The sequence below is a fragment of the Engraulis encrasicolus genome, chromosome 9, assembly GCF_034702125.1.
Source record: "Engraulis encrasicolus isolate BLACKSEA-1 chromosome 9, IST_EnEncr_1.0, whole genome shotgun sequence".
Lineage (NCBI taxonomy): Eukaryota > Metazoa > Chordata > Actinopteri > Clupeiformes > Engraulidae > Engraulis > Engraulis encrasicolus.
The window spans coordinates 6,447,104-6,462,103 of NC_085865.1; positions in this window are offsets into that span (position 1 = coordinate 6,447,104).

The window sequence follows — 15,000 nt, forward strand, 5'->3', positions numbered from 1 at the left end:
CCAGGATCAGGAGGAAGAGGGATGACCTAACCCTGCAGCAGAGGCGTCTGTGTGTGTGTGTGTGTGTCGGGGATGGAAATAAGCACCCGTCCACCTGCCAATGACGGGTAAATTTCAGTGGTGACTCGTAGATTTTGAAATCTATCTGCCACTGTGACTGGTGGGGATAAAAAACTTAAGTTCCACCCCTGGTGTGTGTTTGTGTATACATGCACGTGTGTGCTTGCCTTGCTTGTATGTACAATGTGTGTGTGCGTGTGCGTGTGTGTGTGTGTGTGTGTGTGTGCTTGTGCGTGCTTGTGTCTGAACGTGTGTGTATGTGTGCATGCCTATAGTTGTACTTTCTGGGATAGCAAAATCTGCTATTGGTGTTCACCGCTACTCAGCTCCTTTCATTCCTCCATTGATGTCATCCTCTCACAGAAGAAACACAGTCACAAATGCTTTGCTTCTCTTCACATTGGCAGGCAGTGCTGCCTGTGTAGGCAGCAGGTGTGGTTGTCACACAATTGGGCTTGCCGGTGAGTCTGATTCATCTGTGTAAATGTCTGACTGCCTCCCTGCTTGCCAACAGGTTTCTCCACGCAGACAAAAAGGTCCCTCAAACAAACCCTGGCACAGAAATGTCAAGCACACCAGTTTTTCTCTGGAGAAGGTCAAACCGCAGGTATAAAATCATCAGATGGAGGCCTTCAGGAGTGCGTTTCTCGAAAGCGTCGTTGTTAGCCAGTTGGCAACTTGTGTAGTTGTCAATGGCAAATTGCATCGCAAACAACAAAGTGGCTATCACGGTTAGCAACTATGGTTTCGATAAATGCACCCCAGACCAGGTAGGGATTTATGCATTTTGACCAGTGTTTGTCAGTGTTTCACAAACTTTTTCAGACAGAGGACCACTTTGTCGCCACAAAAATGTTCAGGGACCACCTGCTGTCAACTGAATTGACAGTTGACGGGTGCTAATTTGACACTGCTAATTTCGATGCAGATCATTTACTTTTTATTCAGCATTTACGACAGCTCAAACCCAATCGGTATGCCCTCAGAATCTGCGTCCGCCGGTCGGTTGCGGATGACATGTGCGACTCACATCGGGTAGCTACTCGCATGGGGTTGCAACAGAGTAAGCGGACACTTGATCCCAGACCGCAAAGTAGAACGTAAGTCATGAAGTTCTGCGCATGTGCAGCTCAACACATCAGGAAACAATGATTTTCAGCATTGCTTTCGTATATACGGCTAATGCTAGATAGCCATTATAATCTGGTTTTCATTGTGATTCCAACCATATGGGTTGTGGATCGCTCAGTTGTCCCATATCTGTTTAATCATTAATTTTCAGATGGTCTTACTTATCCGAAATGAATACCCTGAGGCATAGCCAAGATGGCAGCCGAGTGAAATTACTTTTTATAAGTGACTTTAATGTTATGCTTTGCTACTTGATGCCGTTTCCTTTTTACCTAGTACATTCAATAGCAAAAAATGAGTTACTGTACAATTGTAGTTTAATACTAATAGTTTGCTTTTCCACTGGTGGCCTCATGCATTATGAAACTTTGAAATATAGAGCCACAGGGCATGCGTTCATTTCACTTGAAACCTGGCCTGTTGTACATACTATGCTACCTGGATGTCTACCCACACCCCTCCCCCTGTTCTGCTCATTTCTCCTGAACTCCAGCACCCTTTTATATGACTTAGGGCCTTTCCCATTACTAATCTCTACACCTACCCCTTGCCCTCGTCTTGCCCCTCGTGCTTTCAAACGAAGCTGTAAGGTGTAGGGCTTGAAACGCAACCTCTACGAATTGAGATACCCCTTCAACAATCACGGAAAGACACTCGCAGCTGTCACTAATTGCACTAAATGCATTAGGTTGACGTTAATAGCGATTTTTTTAATGTGCGTTTCACGGAGAAAAGGGCCATCACACATTAAGACAATGTTAAACTTAGTACAATGGAATAATTATTACCACTTTAAAACCGACAATTGTGGCGAAAATACTTAATCTCGTGTGCTGTTGTGTGTCCATTTTTAAATGCAATCGCAATGCATTCAGGGAAATCTGTCGAAGCCCTCCGTCCGTGGAGTGAGGTGTCTGAAAATCTCCGCGCGGAGGGGATGAAAGCCCTTCGCCGAACCCCTCCCCCTCTGTCTGAACGTGAATCGGGATGGCACTACGCCTACACGTGGATGCGCAAAACGGAGGCAAAGGGGATCGGCGTAGGGCTAAGGGGTGTAATGGGATTCACCCTTACAGTACATACTCTGCTGCTTGGTACGTGTGATCCCTTGGGTAAAAGTGTGAGCGTGGGAAGTTTTCAGTTTGCCTGAGGTACCTTGGGACCTGTTGCCTCGCCTGCTTGAGTCTGCTTCTTAGTCCTCAAGGCTAGTATTTCTTATGTTCACAAACTCCTTCGTAAGTGCCAGAGCATTTCTCCCTTTGATGACTGACACTCCCGTGCAAATATCAGACTCTTTTTCACAAGCTGATTTCCCGCCGTTCTAAATTTGTAAAATTACGTATCCAAACAACTAGGTCAGTGAAACACACATACCCTCAGAGGCGATTCTAGGGTCAGGTGGGGCCCCAAGCGAAAATGCAAAAGAAGGAACATTTGAACCAAAATTACCACTACTGTAGTACAGTATGCTGTTTTTCACTATCTAGGGGCTTGGGGGCCCCAAGCGGCTGCCTGCCTTGCCTGGTGGCAAGACGCGCCTCTGCATACCCTCCTATCCAACGGGACGGCATGGTGTGATTTAAGATTGTGTAAGCCAGTGTGTCTAAGTGATCGCTCTTCATGTTTTAGGACTCCCTAATAACTGCTGATTAGAGTGTTTTCAAGACTTTATATTTGATCTTGTTACTTTAGTGCTGTTAACGTGTTCTCCTTTAGCAGGTTAATCTATTTTTTGAGCAGAGTGGAAGGCTGCTTAAGTTTGGCCCAAACACCTGGAGCTTGAAGTCCCTCCAGGGCAAATGGCATCCATTACAGCCCTCTCCAGAGATGGAGCACTAGGGACCTGTGGGGTCAGATATCATTTATTACAGTGGTGTAGTCTACTTTTTTATGGTGGGTATACTGTATATTTGAGCATTTTTTGAAGTGGTTATACTGTATGTATTTGTGCTATTCAAAATAATGGATCAATCAATTTTAAGTGGGTATACTGAAATCCCTGAAATTTAGAAGTGGGTATACTCCGTATACCCGCGTTCTACGTAGACTACACCACTGATTTATTACACGGTCTCTCTGAGGGATCTGCTGTCAGAGGGGATAACAGGCCTGTCATCTCCTGCAGAGCTGTTCAGCTGGCTCAGGGTTTGAGGCCAACAACAGGCTGCTGAGTCTGCTACATACAACAGCAGAGCACAGGGCACTTGGACATGGGGGAGACTGGGACGGGTGGAGAGAGAGAGAGAGAGAGAGAGAGAGAGAGAGAGAGAGAGAGAGAGAGAGAGAGAGAGAGAGAGAGAGAGGTGGGGGAGAAAAAGAGAGGGGGGATGAGGCAGACAGACTGACAGACATACTGACAAAGAAAGACAGGTGTACAGAGAAAGGGAGAGATGGCGAGATATAGAGATGGTGTGTGACTGGCTTGACCTCTGCACTCTCCTGTTGGAGGAAATGGGTTCAACAGAGCAGAGGGCATCACAGTTTAAGAAAAGAGAATGGATGAGTGCATCTGTGGGGTAGTGTGAAAAAATTCAGGTGCTCATCGGTTTCCAAAGTTGCAAACTTGTAGAGAGAGAGGGTCCGAGGCACTCTGAAGTCAGTATTAAAAGTCCTTAATTTAATATGGACACCATATAGCCGACGCGTTTCGGTCGCGTGCGACCTTCTTCAGGGCTAATTAAAAGAGGGCAGAGGGCATGTTGTTAGACCAGGGGCCTCATGTACAAAGACTTCCGTAGATTTCTTTCTGAATCTTTGCGTAAGTAAAGATCAGAAAAAATGCATTTGAAATCTTCAATCTATCAGTCCATGCATAAATAGGTTTTCCTGCTGATTCATGTTGTATGTCTAATTTCACATGAAACGTTGTACACATGCAAAGTCAGTATTTGTACATCTGAAAATGTTTGTGGAAAGTTACTTACAGAGCTTTTTTGTGCGTAAGTAAGTTTTGTACATGAGGCTCCAGAGCTGTGATTCTTAAACTGAGGGCCGGCCAGTGTTGCCTAATGGAAAATGCTGAATTATCGTACCAAAACCTCAAACTTATCGTTTTCCGGTGGATTTTTTGGGAGGAAATTATCGTACAAGACCCAAATTATTGTTTCAAGGCATTTAAATGAACTAGAGATGCACCGGATCCTGATTATTAGGATCCTGCCGGATACCGGATCCACTGCTTAAGATCCTGCCGGATCCGGAACCGGATACCGGATCCTACGAAAGGGTTAAAACACATAGCCAACTCGCACATGTGGGCCCTTTTTATTACGTTGGCGCAAACTTTTTTTTAGACTCATTAGCTTACTGCCACACTGCCTTCAACGGCTGCTTCCAAAGGGCTTTCACTCCATGCAGCGATTGGGGTTGTGAAAGACTGACTGAAAAGCCTAGGCTACGTAAAAAGTAGAGATGCCCCAGATCCTGATTTGTATAACTGTCGGATACCGGATCCAATGCTTAAGATCCTGCCGGATCCGGATAATCTGAAAAACCCTATTATCCTGGCGGATCCGGAACCGGATCTTGGATCCTGTACATCTCTAAAATGAACTGAATGACAACTATCATACATCATGTTTTTTTGATCGTACAGAGGACAAAATGGACACAATTATGGTACAAATATGACAATTATCACACATCTGGCAACACTGGGGCCGGGGCACACTGGTGGCCCCTGCATGCGCGCGCGCACACACACACACACAGACACAGACACAAACACACACACACACACACACACACACACACACACACACACACACACACACACACACACACACACACACACACACACAAACACACATACAAACACACACACACACACACACACACACACACACACACACACACACACACAAACTCACTCAGTTTCTCACTTACAGAGTTACTGTGTGCTTTCTTGTAGACCCTTGCATAAAGGAAGGCTATGGTCAGAGAGTAGAGAGAGAGAGGTTCCATTGGCCCATTGTTTCCTGGTTCTATTATTGGGGGGGAAATCCCCCTTTAGGCAGACCTAGGCAGACCTGAGGACTGTTCTATTCAATGCTAGGAGCATTATGACACGCCCCTTTAGGCAGACCGGAACCTGGTCACATTAGGTGCCCATAGAAACCTATTATGTTGGCATATCTCTATACTTAAAGAATCTCTGCTATGGTCCTTCAAGATGCACTGTGTAAGATGGTGATGTGCTGCCTATTGTCAAATTTGATCTTTTCAAGAATATGTACAAAGTAATAAACCAATATTTACTAGCATGACTGAAGTACAGTAAGTTCTGCAGATAAAAATGCCCATTTTTGGAAATTCAAAATGGCGGCCCATGGAGAAGATCCCCCTTTTCATGTATGAAAGGTGCAAAACCCGTGCGTGCGTGTGTGCGTTTGTGTGTGTGCGTGCATGCATTCATGTTGTGTGTGACATGAGTGCAATGATTTTCATCCATGCCAGGTGATGGTAAGTGTGTTTGCAAATGCATTCTCTGGATTTATGTGTGCAGTTTAGTGGTGCGTGGAGGTGACAGTTGCCCTGGCAGTAAAGAGGGACCTGTGTGTGACCCTGGCCACCTGGAAGGCAATGATTCAGCATCCACAGGCCTCATGAAGCACCAATCACTCTCCTTTATTAGGTATAAACTCAAGCAGTTGCGCATACTTGAGGAACACACCCAGACACACACACACACACACACACACACACACACACACACACACACACACACACACACACACACACACACACACACACACACACACACACACACACACACACACACACACACACACACACACACACACGGACACCCAGATGCGTACGCGGGGGCCCTGACAGTTTTGACTCAGGACCCAGGACAAACTCATCTGAAATGGGGCCCTCAACCAATACATACACTGTAATGAGGATCCATTTCTGGGCCCCCTGTATGCCTGGGCCCAAGGCCACTGACCCGAATGTCTTCCCCTTTTGGTTTCCCTGTGCACACACTGTTGGATAGTTACTCCCTCAATTCAACTCACTCTATTCCCTGTCTCATTTCTGACTCAATTTTTCCACTTTTTCTCTCCTTCTCTTCTTACGATATCTTCCCATATCACATACTGCAGGTCTCTCAATTTTAAACTATTCTACCTCTCTCTTGGTCTCTCTGTTTCCTTTCCCTGCTTTGAGCCTGTGTGTGTGTGTGTGTGTGTGTGTGTGTGTGTGTGTGTGTGTGTGTGTGTGTGTGTGTGTGTGTGTGTGTGTGTGTGTGTGTGTGTGTGTGTGTGTGTGTGTGTGTGTGTGTGTGTGTGTGTGTGTGTGTGTGTGTTTGTGTGTGTTTGTGCGTGCCTGTGTATATGTGTGTGTACAGCTGACAGGTGAATGAATGTAGTATTTCAGCATAAACAGTGTTCACCGCTCCCGGTAAGTCTTGGCTGTGTTCTTTTCATTTACTGATCTCTGAGCTGAGGAAGTAGGGGCCTGAGGAATACCTGACAGAGTGGGAAATAAAAACAGAGGAAAAAGTTTTGTTTCGTGTTGTGTTTGGGTTTTGTTGTTGTTGTTGTATCCCTTGTGTGTGCAGCCCTTTCAGCCTCTCTCTTCCCCTTTCTCTCTCTCTCTCTCTCTCTCTCTCTCTCTCTCTCTCTCTCTCTCTCTCTCTCTCTCTCTCTCTCTCTCTCTCTCTCTCTCTCTCTCTCTCTCTCTCTCTCTTTCTCTCTCTTTCTCACTCTCTCTCCCTCTCTCTCTCTCTTGGGCTAACTCTTAATATTTCGACACTGACAACTTCTATGGCAATGCAAACTTCTGTCAGTTCTGTAACTGTCCAGTCATGGTCTGGCTCCTTGACTCTGAGTCCTTCAGTCCAGCTCACTCGATATTCCACTGGAGTGTCCTCTGTTCCCCTAGACCCTGTTGAGCTCCTCATGCTGATTGGCTGTAATTGCATTTGAAGTGAATTGATTGGTCGGGTGATATGGCCAATCGTCATTTCCCTCCTGTGATGAATGAATTGGCAGTGTTTGAGTCAGGGACTGTCCTCAAGTGCTCTCACAATGACAAAGCTGGCTATATTTCCATTAAGCACTGCCTGTCTTCTGTGCCTGGCAATCAGGGCAGGATTAAAATGGCCTGGGGCCCCTGTGGCTACAGTTTTCTGTGGGCCCCGCCTAAAGGCAGGTTTTGAGACAAATTTACATTGACAGTGTCATAATTACGAGCTAGGAATTTAAGAATAAAATGTCTACCAACTGTATTTTTGTCATCATTGCATCTTCTGCAATTTTTCACTTGCACTTTTTCACTTTCACCTGGCAGGTGGGGGGGCCCCTAGACCCCTGCCACTCTAGCCTGTGCATTAATCTGGCCCTGCTGCCCATCTCCCTGTCTAACTGCCTGCCTGTCTTGTCTGACTACAGTCACAGTTCATTTTCTAGTGTCGTTCGGAGTCAATTTTGTAAAATCTTGTATTGGCCCTACTGTCTTTGTTTTGAATTAACAGTGCAAAATATACTTGCTTGCCTGTGCATGTATTGTCGGTCGGCCTATCTAACTCAGTTTATACCAGGGCTATTCAAATGGCGGCCGTGGGGCCAAATGCGGCCCTCGGACAGCAAGGTTCTGGCCCAACACAAGTCCCTTGAAATACAGAATCGTTTTTCGGAATTTAGAGATATAAGTACAGGTTCCATTCCGTATTGAGCTGAAACAGGACACACAGGACATTAAAATGCTGGAAATTACATCTAAGAAATGCTAAATTTTCTGGGGGAGGAACCCCGGACCCTCCATTTCAATGAAGTCTCATATATTTTTTCTCATTGACAGTCGGCAACTATAATACATACCTATAGTTCGGCCCCTTTACTGGGAGGAATTTGAAAAAGTAGGACTCGTTGACATTTTATTGAATACCCCTGCTTTATACTTTAGCCTATCCTCAGTATCTATCCACAAGTCGCTTTGTTGTTTAAAAAGTGCATAGACTGTTCTTGTGTGTTTATGATCTGCTGTATCTCTGCTGCTCTAGTGAGTTATTTTTCGACTGGAGTCAACAATCTGTTTTCCCTGGAGGAGCGATGTCTCAGATAAAAGACTTGCTGTGAGTATGTATATTCCGCTCCATGTCTCTGTGTAAACATTTTCCACCAAGTAAGCCGAGATCTTCGAGATGGTAGGCCTATTACTCTGCAGAATCCCATTCCACTGCATTGCATTTTAAGGCCCAAGTAACTTATGATTGAGGGGCCACAGAAGTTTTAGTATGCATGATAACACTTTGCGTATGCATAGAAAGACAATGGCTTTGCAATAAGGACTTGACTGTAATCTTCTCTGTGTTGTTTCATCATGACCATTCTATCTCACCTCACCTCACCTCACCTCACCTCACCTCACCTATACCTCACCTATACCTCACCTCACCACCTCACCTCACCTATACCTCACCTCACCTATACCTCACCTCACCTCACCACCTCACCTCAGATCACCGCACCTCACCTTGCCTCACCTCACCACCTCACCTCAGATCACCTTTGTATCACCTTACCTCACCTCACCTCACCACACCTCACCACCTCACCTCACCTATACCTCACCTATACCTCACCACCTCACCTCACCTCACCTCACCACCTCACCTCACCTCACCTCACCTCACCTCACCACCTCACCTATACCTCACCTCACCTCACCACCTCACCTCACCTCACCTATACCTCACCTCACCTCACCTATACCTCACCTATACCTCACCTCACCTATACCTCACCTCACCTCACCTCACCACCTCACCACCTCACCTCACCTCACCTCACCACCTCACCTCACCTCACCTCACCTCACCTCACCTCACCTATACCTCACCTCACCTATACCTCACCTCACCTCACCACCTCACCTCACCTCACCTCACCTCACCTCACCTCACCATGACTCAACTTCAGGGGCCGGATCAAGAACGCTTGGGGCCCCTGGACTAGAGGTTGCTGTGGGCCCCCACAGAAGGCAAATGTTACAAAATTACATGCGCAGACGCCATCATAATTCCCAACAAAGCGGAGTATTGATAACATTTAAAACTCTACTTGACACAGCACAAGTTATCAATACTGCATCTTGTTAGGTCTAGATTTCTCCAATTATATTGATGTTTCCCCCTTTGGTCAACTGGCCCTGCAGCCATATTTAGCCTGTGCGTTAATGCAGCCCTGCTCACCTCATCTCTACTGACCTCACCTGAAAATTGTTGCTGTCCAGCAGAAACCCGATATACCCACTTTCACAAATGAATTCATCATTTTTCAAATTATTTTGAAAAAATATCTAAATCAGTACAATTGGGCAGTTTTCATGAGCATACGAGTTGTATACATGATTTAAAAAACAATTTTAATGAGGAAAATGTTCATTTATATAGAAAATAGTGGTTTTGATTTTTTTTTTAATATAACAAAGTAGAGATACAACATTTCTGCCGGTTAGTGATGATATAAACTGTGCAGTATACCACTGTCCCCGCTGCCAATCTTTGGCTACATTTGCAACACTGTAGAATGGCCCATAGTGAAGAGGTGTAGAGCTGTTATAAGTGAAGAGATGAGAATTGCTGGATAGAAGATTTAAAGACACTGTTTCACACATCAGATGAATCTTCAGGTCTCTCATTAGTTGACCACTGGCTCCTGTGTGTGTGTGTGTGTGTGTGTGTGTGTGTGTGTGTGTGTGTGTGTGTGTGTGTGTGTGTGTGTGTGTGTGTGTGTGTGTGTGTGTGTGTGTGTGTGTGTGTGTGTGTGTGTGTGTGTGTGTGTGTGTGTGTGTGTGTGCGCGCGTGTGCCTGTGCGTGCGTGCCCTTGCGGTTTCCAATCATTATTAAGTAGAACTCCACCGACTGTTTTTGGCATTTGGTGTCAAACTCATTAAAGGAGGTCCTCTTCACGACATCATAAACTAAAAATGAATCTCTGATACTACACACACACAGAGATACACACACACACACACTCGCATTCACCCACGCACGCACAAACGCACACACACGCACACACACACACACACACACTTGGCTGTCTCACCTGTCTAAGTAACATAATAATAATAATAATAATTGTATTTGTATAGCACTGTGTCATACAAGGCATGTAACTCAAAGTGCTTAACAAATGGGAAAAAAACATTGTTAGAGATAGATTTAAAAGGAGAGGTATAGAGGAGAGGCAGAAAAAGCAGGAAGGCAGAGGAAGAAGAGATAGACAGAGGGTCTTTCTCAAATGCAAGGCCAGTGTCCTTCCAAGTGTATCAGCCTAATTAGGCACGCTCAGTGATTGGATACCCTTTATTAGTCATACCCAGTGATTGGATATTCTGTAGAGTTCACCAAAAAGTATCCAATAACTGGGCGTGACTAATTAGGCTGATACACTTAGAAGGACACTGGCCTTGCATTTGAGAAAGACCCACAGAATGTAGAGTCATAAGGTCAGCGTAGGTTAGGACCAGGATTCATAAGTCATAGATAGTCACACAGAGATTGGGCGCTCAGGTGCGGCCCCTGGTGGCATCAGGGGTGAGTCAGACAGAAGTTCATTGTTGGCACGACTTTTTAAAATGGGCCTCAGTAGGGCCTAAGAGCTTGTTATTTTTCTGACTTGTGTTATTTCTTTGTCTCATAAATACCCAAAGGTCACATATTTTTTATGCTCTGCCCTATTTCATAATTTTTATTATCTTGCTGAGACACCTAATATCTCATACTAGGGAGTCCTATTGGCAAAGTGGTGGTAAATAATAAAGCCCCCTTTCAGAGAGGAAGATATCGCACTCTCTTGTCCATCGTGCTGAATTTTATTCACAGAAACAACGTTTCGGCCAGTGTGGCCTTTCTCAAGTTTCTTGAGCGGGTTTTTTGCACCCGCTACCTACCCCTCAAAACCTCTGGTGTGCGTTGATTTCCTCTTCCAAATAATAAAGCCCCAACACGCATGTACCGTACATTGACAGCGGAGGTGGTCAAAGTGAAAGTAGAGGTAAATGTATGGTGTAAGGACAACACTAGCTCATGATACTACACAGCAGCTACATTAGCATTAGAGATATGACATAGCAGGTACATTAGCATTAGAGATATGACATAGCAGCTACATTAGCATTAGAGATATGACATAGCAGCTACATTAGCATTAGAGATATGACATAGCAGCTACATTAGCATTAGAGATATGACATAGCAGCTACATTAGCATTAGAGATATGACATAGCAGCTACATTAGCATTAGAGATATGACATAGCAGCTACACCAGTTATTCCATTGTACCTAATGAGGTGGCTAGACCTTATTTTTGAAAAAAACTAAAACCCTTAAAAAGAAACCCTTAAATTTGTTCCAACCAATGCAGAATCAGGCACATTGCTCTATAGCAGTGATTCTCAAAGTGTGGTCCGGGGACCATTGGTGGTCCATGACAGAGCTCAGGTGGTCCGCGAGGGGATTTCTACTTTTCCAAGAAAATAGCAGTAGGCTTTATTTGTGACATTATTTCAAAGACACGCAGAGCTGTCATATTTCCACCACAACAAGACAGGCTTGTAATGCGAATAAAAAGTAAGTGATCGGCATCGAAATCAGTGTTGTGAAATTAGCACCCGTCAACTGTTGATTCAGTTGACAGGTGGTCCCTGAACATTTTCGGGGGGCAAAGTGGTCCTTGGCCTGAAAAAGTTTGAGAAACACTGCTCTATAGTAACTGTAGACCAGTTACTCAGTGAAGTTACTTGTGTTGGAAGCAGGGCTGTAAATTAACTTTTTTCATCACCAGCCAAAGTGGCTAGTAGATCCTAAGTTTACTAGTCAAACATGCTTAATAATGGGTCAGAGTGGCTAGTAGTTTGGTCCTTTCTACCAGCCAAACTGAAATTTCACCAGCATTTGGCTGGTTGACTGCTGTTAATTTAGAGCCCTGGTTGGAAGGAAACTATTGAAGGATCTATCCATCAGTCACTGTCATGGAACCTGAACATCAGTCACATCATCTCAAAAGCCCACCAAAGATTATGCTTCCTCAGACAGCTAAGGAAATTTGGAGTCAGTCAGGCAAGCATGATACATTTCCACCAAGCTACAATTGAAAGCGTCCTCACCTTCTCCATCCTGGTCTGGTATGGCAGCGCCACTAGCCAGGATAAGCAACAACTGGAGAGGGTGGTACGCAGGGCCTCTAAAATCATCAGTCACATTCTTCCCACCTTAGCCTCACATTACAACACCAGAATAGCCAGGAAAGCCAAGAACATCATCTCTGACCCCATGCACCCAGCACACCATCTATTCACACTCCTTCCATCATGGAAAAGATACAGCAGCATCCCATGCAACACCACACGTTTTAGGGACAGCGCCTACCCACAAGCCATCCGCTACTTGAACTTGAACAGGCACTAGCACTTTACTTTCTACCTCTTGCCTACCTTGCACTATATACTGTATTATGTCTTATTGCAGTGTTTACATTTAGGCCTATGCGTAATTCCCCGTTTATTTATGGCCCCTCTTGTTTTTTTTTGTCTTTGTCTTAGCAATGTGTATTTGTGTTGTTAAATTTGTGAGCAAACCAAAAGACATTCCTAGCAACTGTATGTCATACGGTTGACGTGGCTCTAATAAACTTGAACGTGAACTTGATTTTTTTAAACTTTAGCTTTACTTTGGCACCCTCTGATTGAAAACACACATGCAATAACACCCCATGTGTGTGTGTGTGTGTGTGTGTGTGTGTGTGTGTGTGTGTGTGTGTGTGTGTGTGTGTGTGTGTGTGTGTGTGTGTGTGTGTGTGTGTGTGTGTGTGTGTGTGTGTGTGTGTGTGTGTGTGTGTGTGTGCTGCTATTGTTGTTGCTGCATCACCCCAGGAGGTGATATTTAAATGCAGGAGCCCTCTAGTCCTTCCTTGCTGGCAGAATGTCACTGTCTGGTTGTCACGGGGACAGCATCAGGACCAAAATAGCATCCTTCCTGTATCCCGAGGGGCCCAGAGGGTAGACACCCCACCTTAGCATTCACTCATGCTAGCATGTCCCTTAGATGACTGTGTATTTTTGCATAGCTCAACTTTACTCCTCTTACATGGAAAAAAAACCCTCAATAGCCTTTGCTCATGATTTCTCCCTGTATGGGCATAAAATGTTGGGTACAAATTATTCACATTGTACTAATAATGACTTGAATTAAAACACTACCAAATAAAAACAGGAAAATCATAATGCTTTCACAATCAATTTAAATGTACTGTATGTGAGATGCAGTGGCCATCACAAGGGTTGTGGGTACGACCTCTCACTGCTATGCCAACAATCCAGGCTCTTTGGTGTGCAGCGGTCAAAGGCCCAGGTTGGTACTAGCCTGGTCCTGACCATCCCAAAATACTACCATTTCATTTCGTATTCATGGTCTGGAGGTTGTTTAATCTTACTCGATTGCAGGAAGCAGGAAGCACATTTTCGGAAACATCAGGATTTACTGTAACTTATAAGTTGTTGAACAAACATGTCTGACGTCTATCTATGGCAATGTAGGACCGTTTAACAGACATGTCTGCCAGAACATCCTACCGTAGGATAAAATTAAAATGTAGGACCGTTTGTCAGAGCACCGGTGCAAATCGCTCCACAGAACACAGGTACCAGACATAGTACAGAGCCAAGTCTCTTGCCGAAAGTATGTAGCAGTGGTTCTCAACCTTTTTTAAGGCGAGGCACCCTTTCAATTCATGAAAAATGTCAAGGCACCCCAAACCCACGAGCCATAACATGGCATCGCATCCGATACCACACAAGCTAAGAAAAATAACACATTTGGAAACGTCACACGACCTACGTTTGAAGTTACAGCTGACTGGGGCGACCTATATTTAATTTATTGTGCGTAAATGGCGGATGAAAGATTCCACTGTCTAGCATTAACTTATCAATTTCATGTAAGAAAAGTGCAATTTTTTCAGTCATAATGAATACCTACTTAGAATTTTATGGTGGTGGTAAGTTTTCATGAAAAAGGTAACATTAATGAATGGGAAGCATGAATTCTGGAAATGAACAACTAATCATCTCACACAGTGTCCCTTTAATGTAGCTCTGGTAGATGTAGTGCTGAGCTGAAAGCCAATGCTGCTTGCATGTCTGTCTGCCTGTCTGTCTGAAAAATGGCAGAGCCATACAGAGGACAGAGCATAGAGGTAGAAAATAACACTAGAGAGGACACAGCAATTTGCGACAGCACTGGAAAATGGCAGCTGGAGCTTCCCAACTTCCGTAGGTAGTGTAGGCAATGCAAGTCAATGGAGAACACGCCCACCCCTGTCAATTTTTTGACTAAAACTGTGTGAATATGAAGTAACACATTAATCAAAGACCAGAGTTGAAATGTCAGGCTAAATATCTACTTAAATCATATGAGTCGATAAAATACATTTAAAAAGCAAATAATATTTTTTATGAACATAGCTAGCAACACACTTCAACTACTGTCCTTGTATAGTGTGTTGATGGACATTTTCACATGATTAAGCCATTTTTGACAGAGGTGAGCCTCGTTCTCCGTTAATTTCCATTTCTCTGGTCTACCTACAGATAATGGCCGATACAGATTGCCGTAAAAAGGGGGGCGGGGTCCTCTCTAGTGTTATTTTCTACCTCTATGGGACAGAGTCAGGCAATCTCCGCGGTGTGCTAGGGCCGACTTCCTCATTAGCAAAATTAGCTGTTTTAGCTTCTCAGAACTGCTTAAGCGTTGCGAATGTTAGTGAGTAGTAGTGGGCGTAGCACACAGCAAATGCAA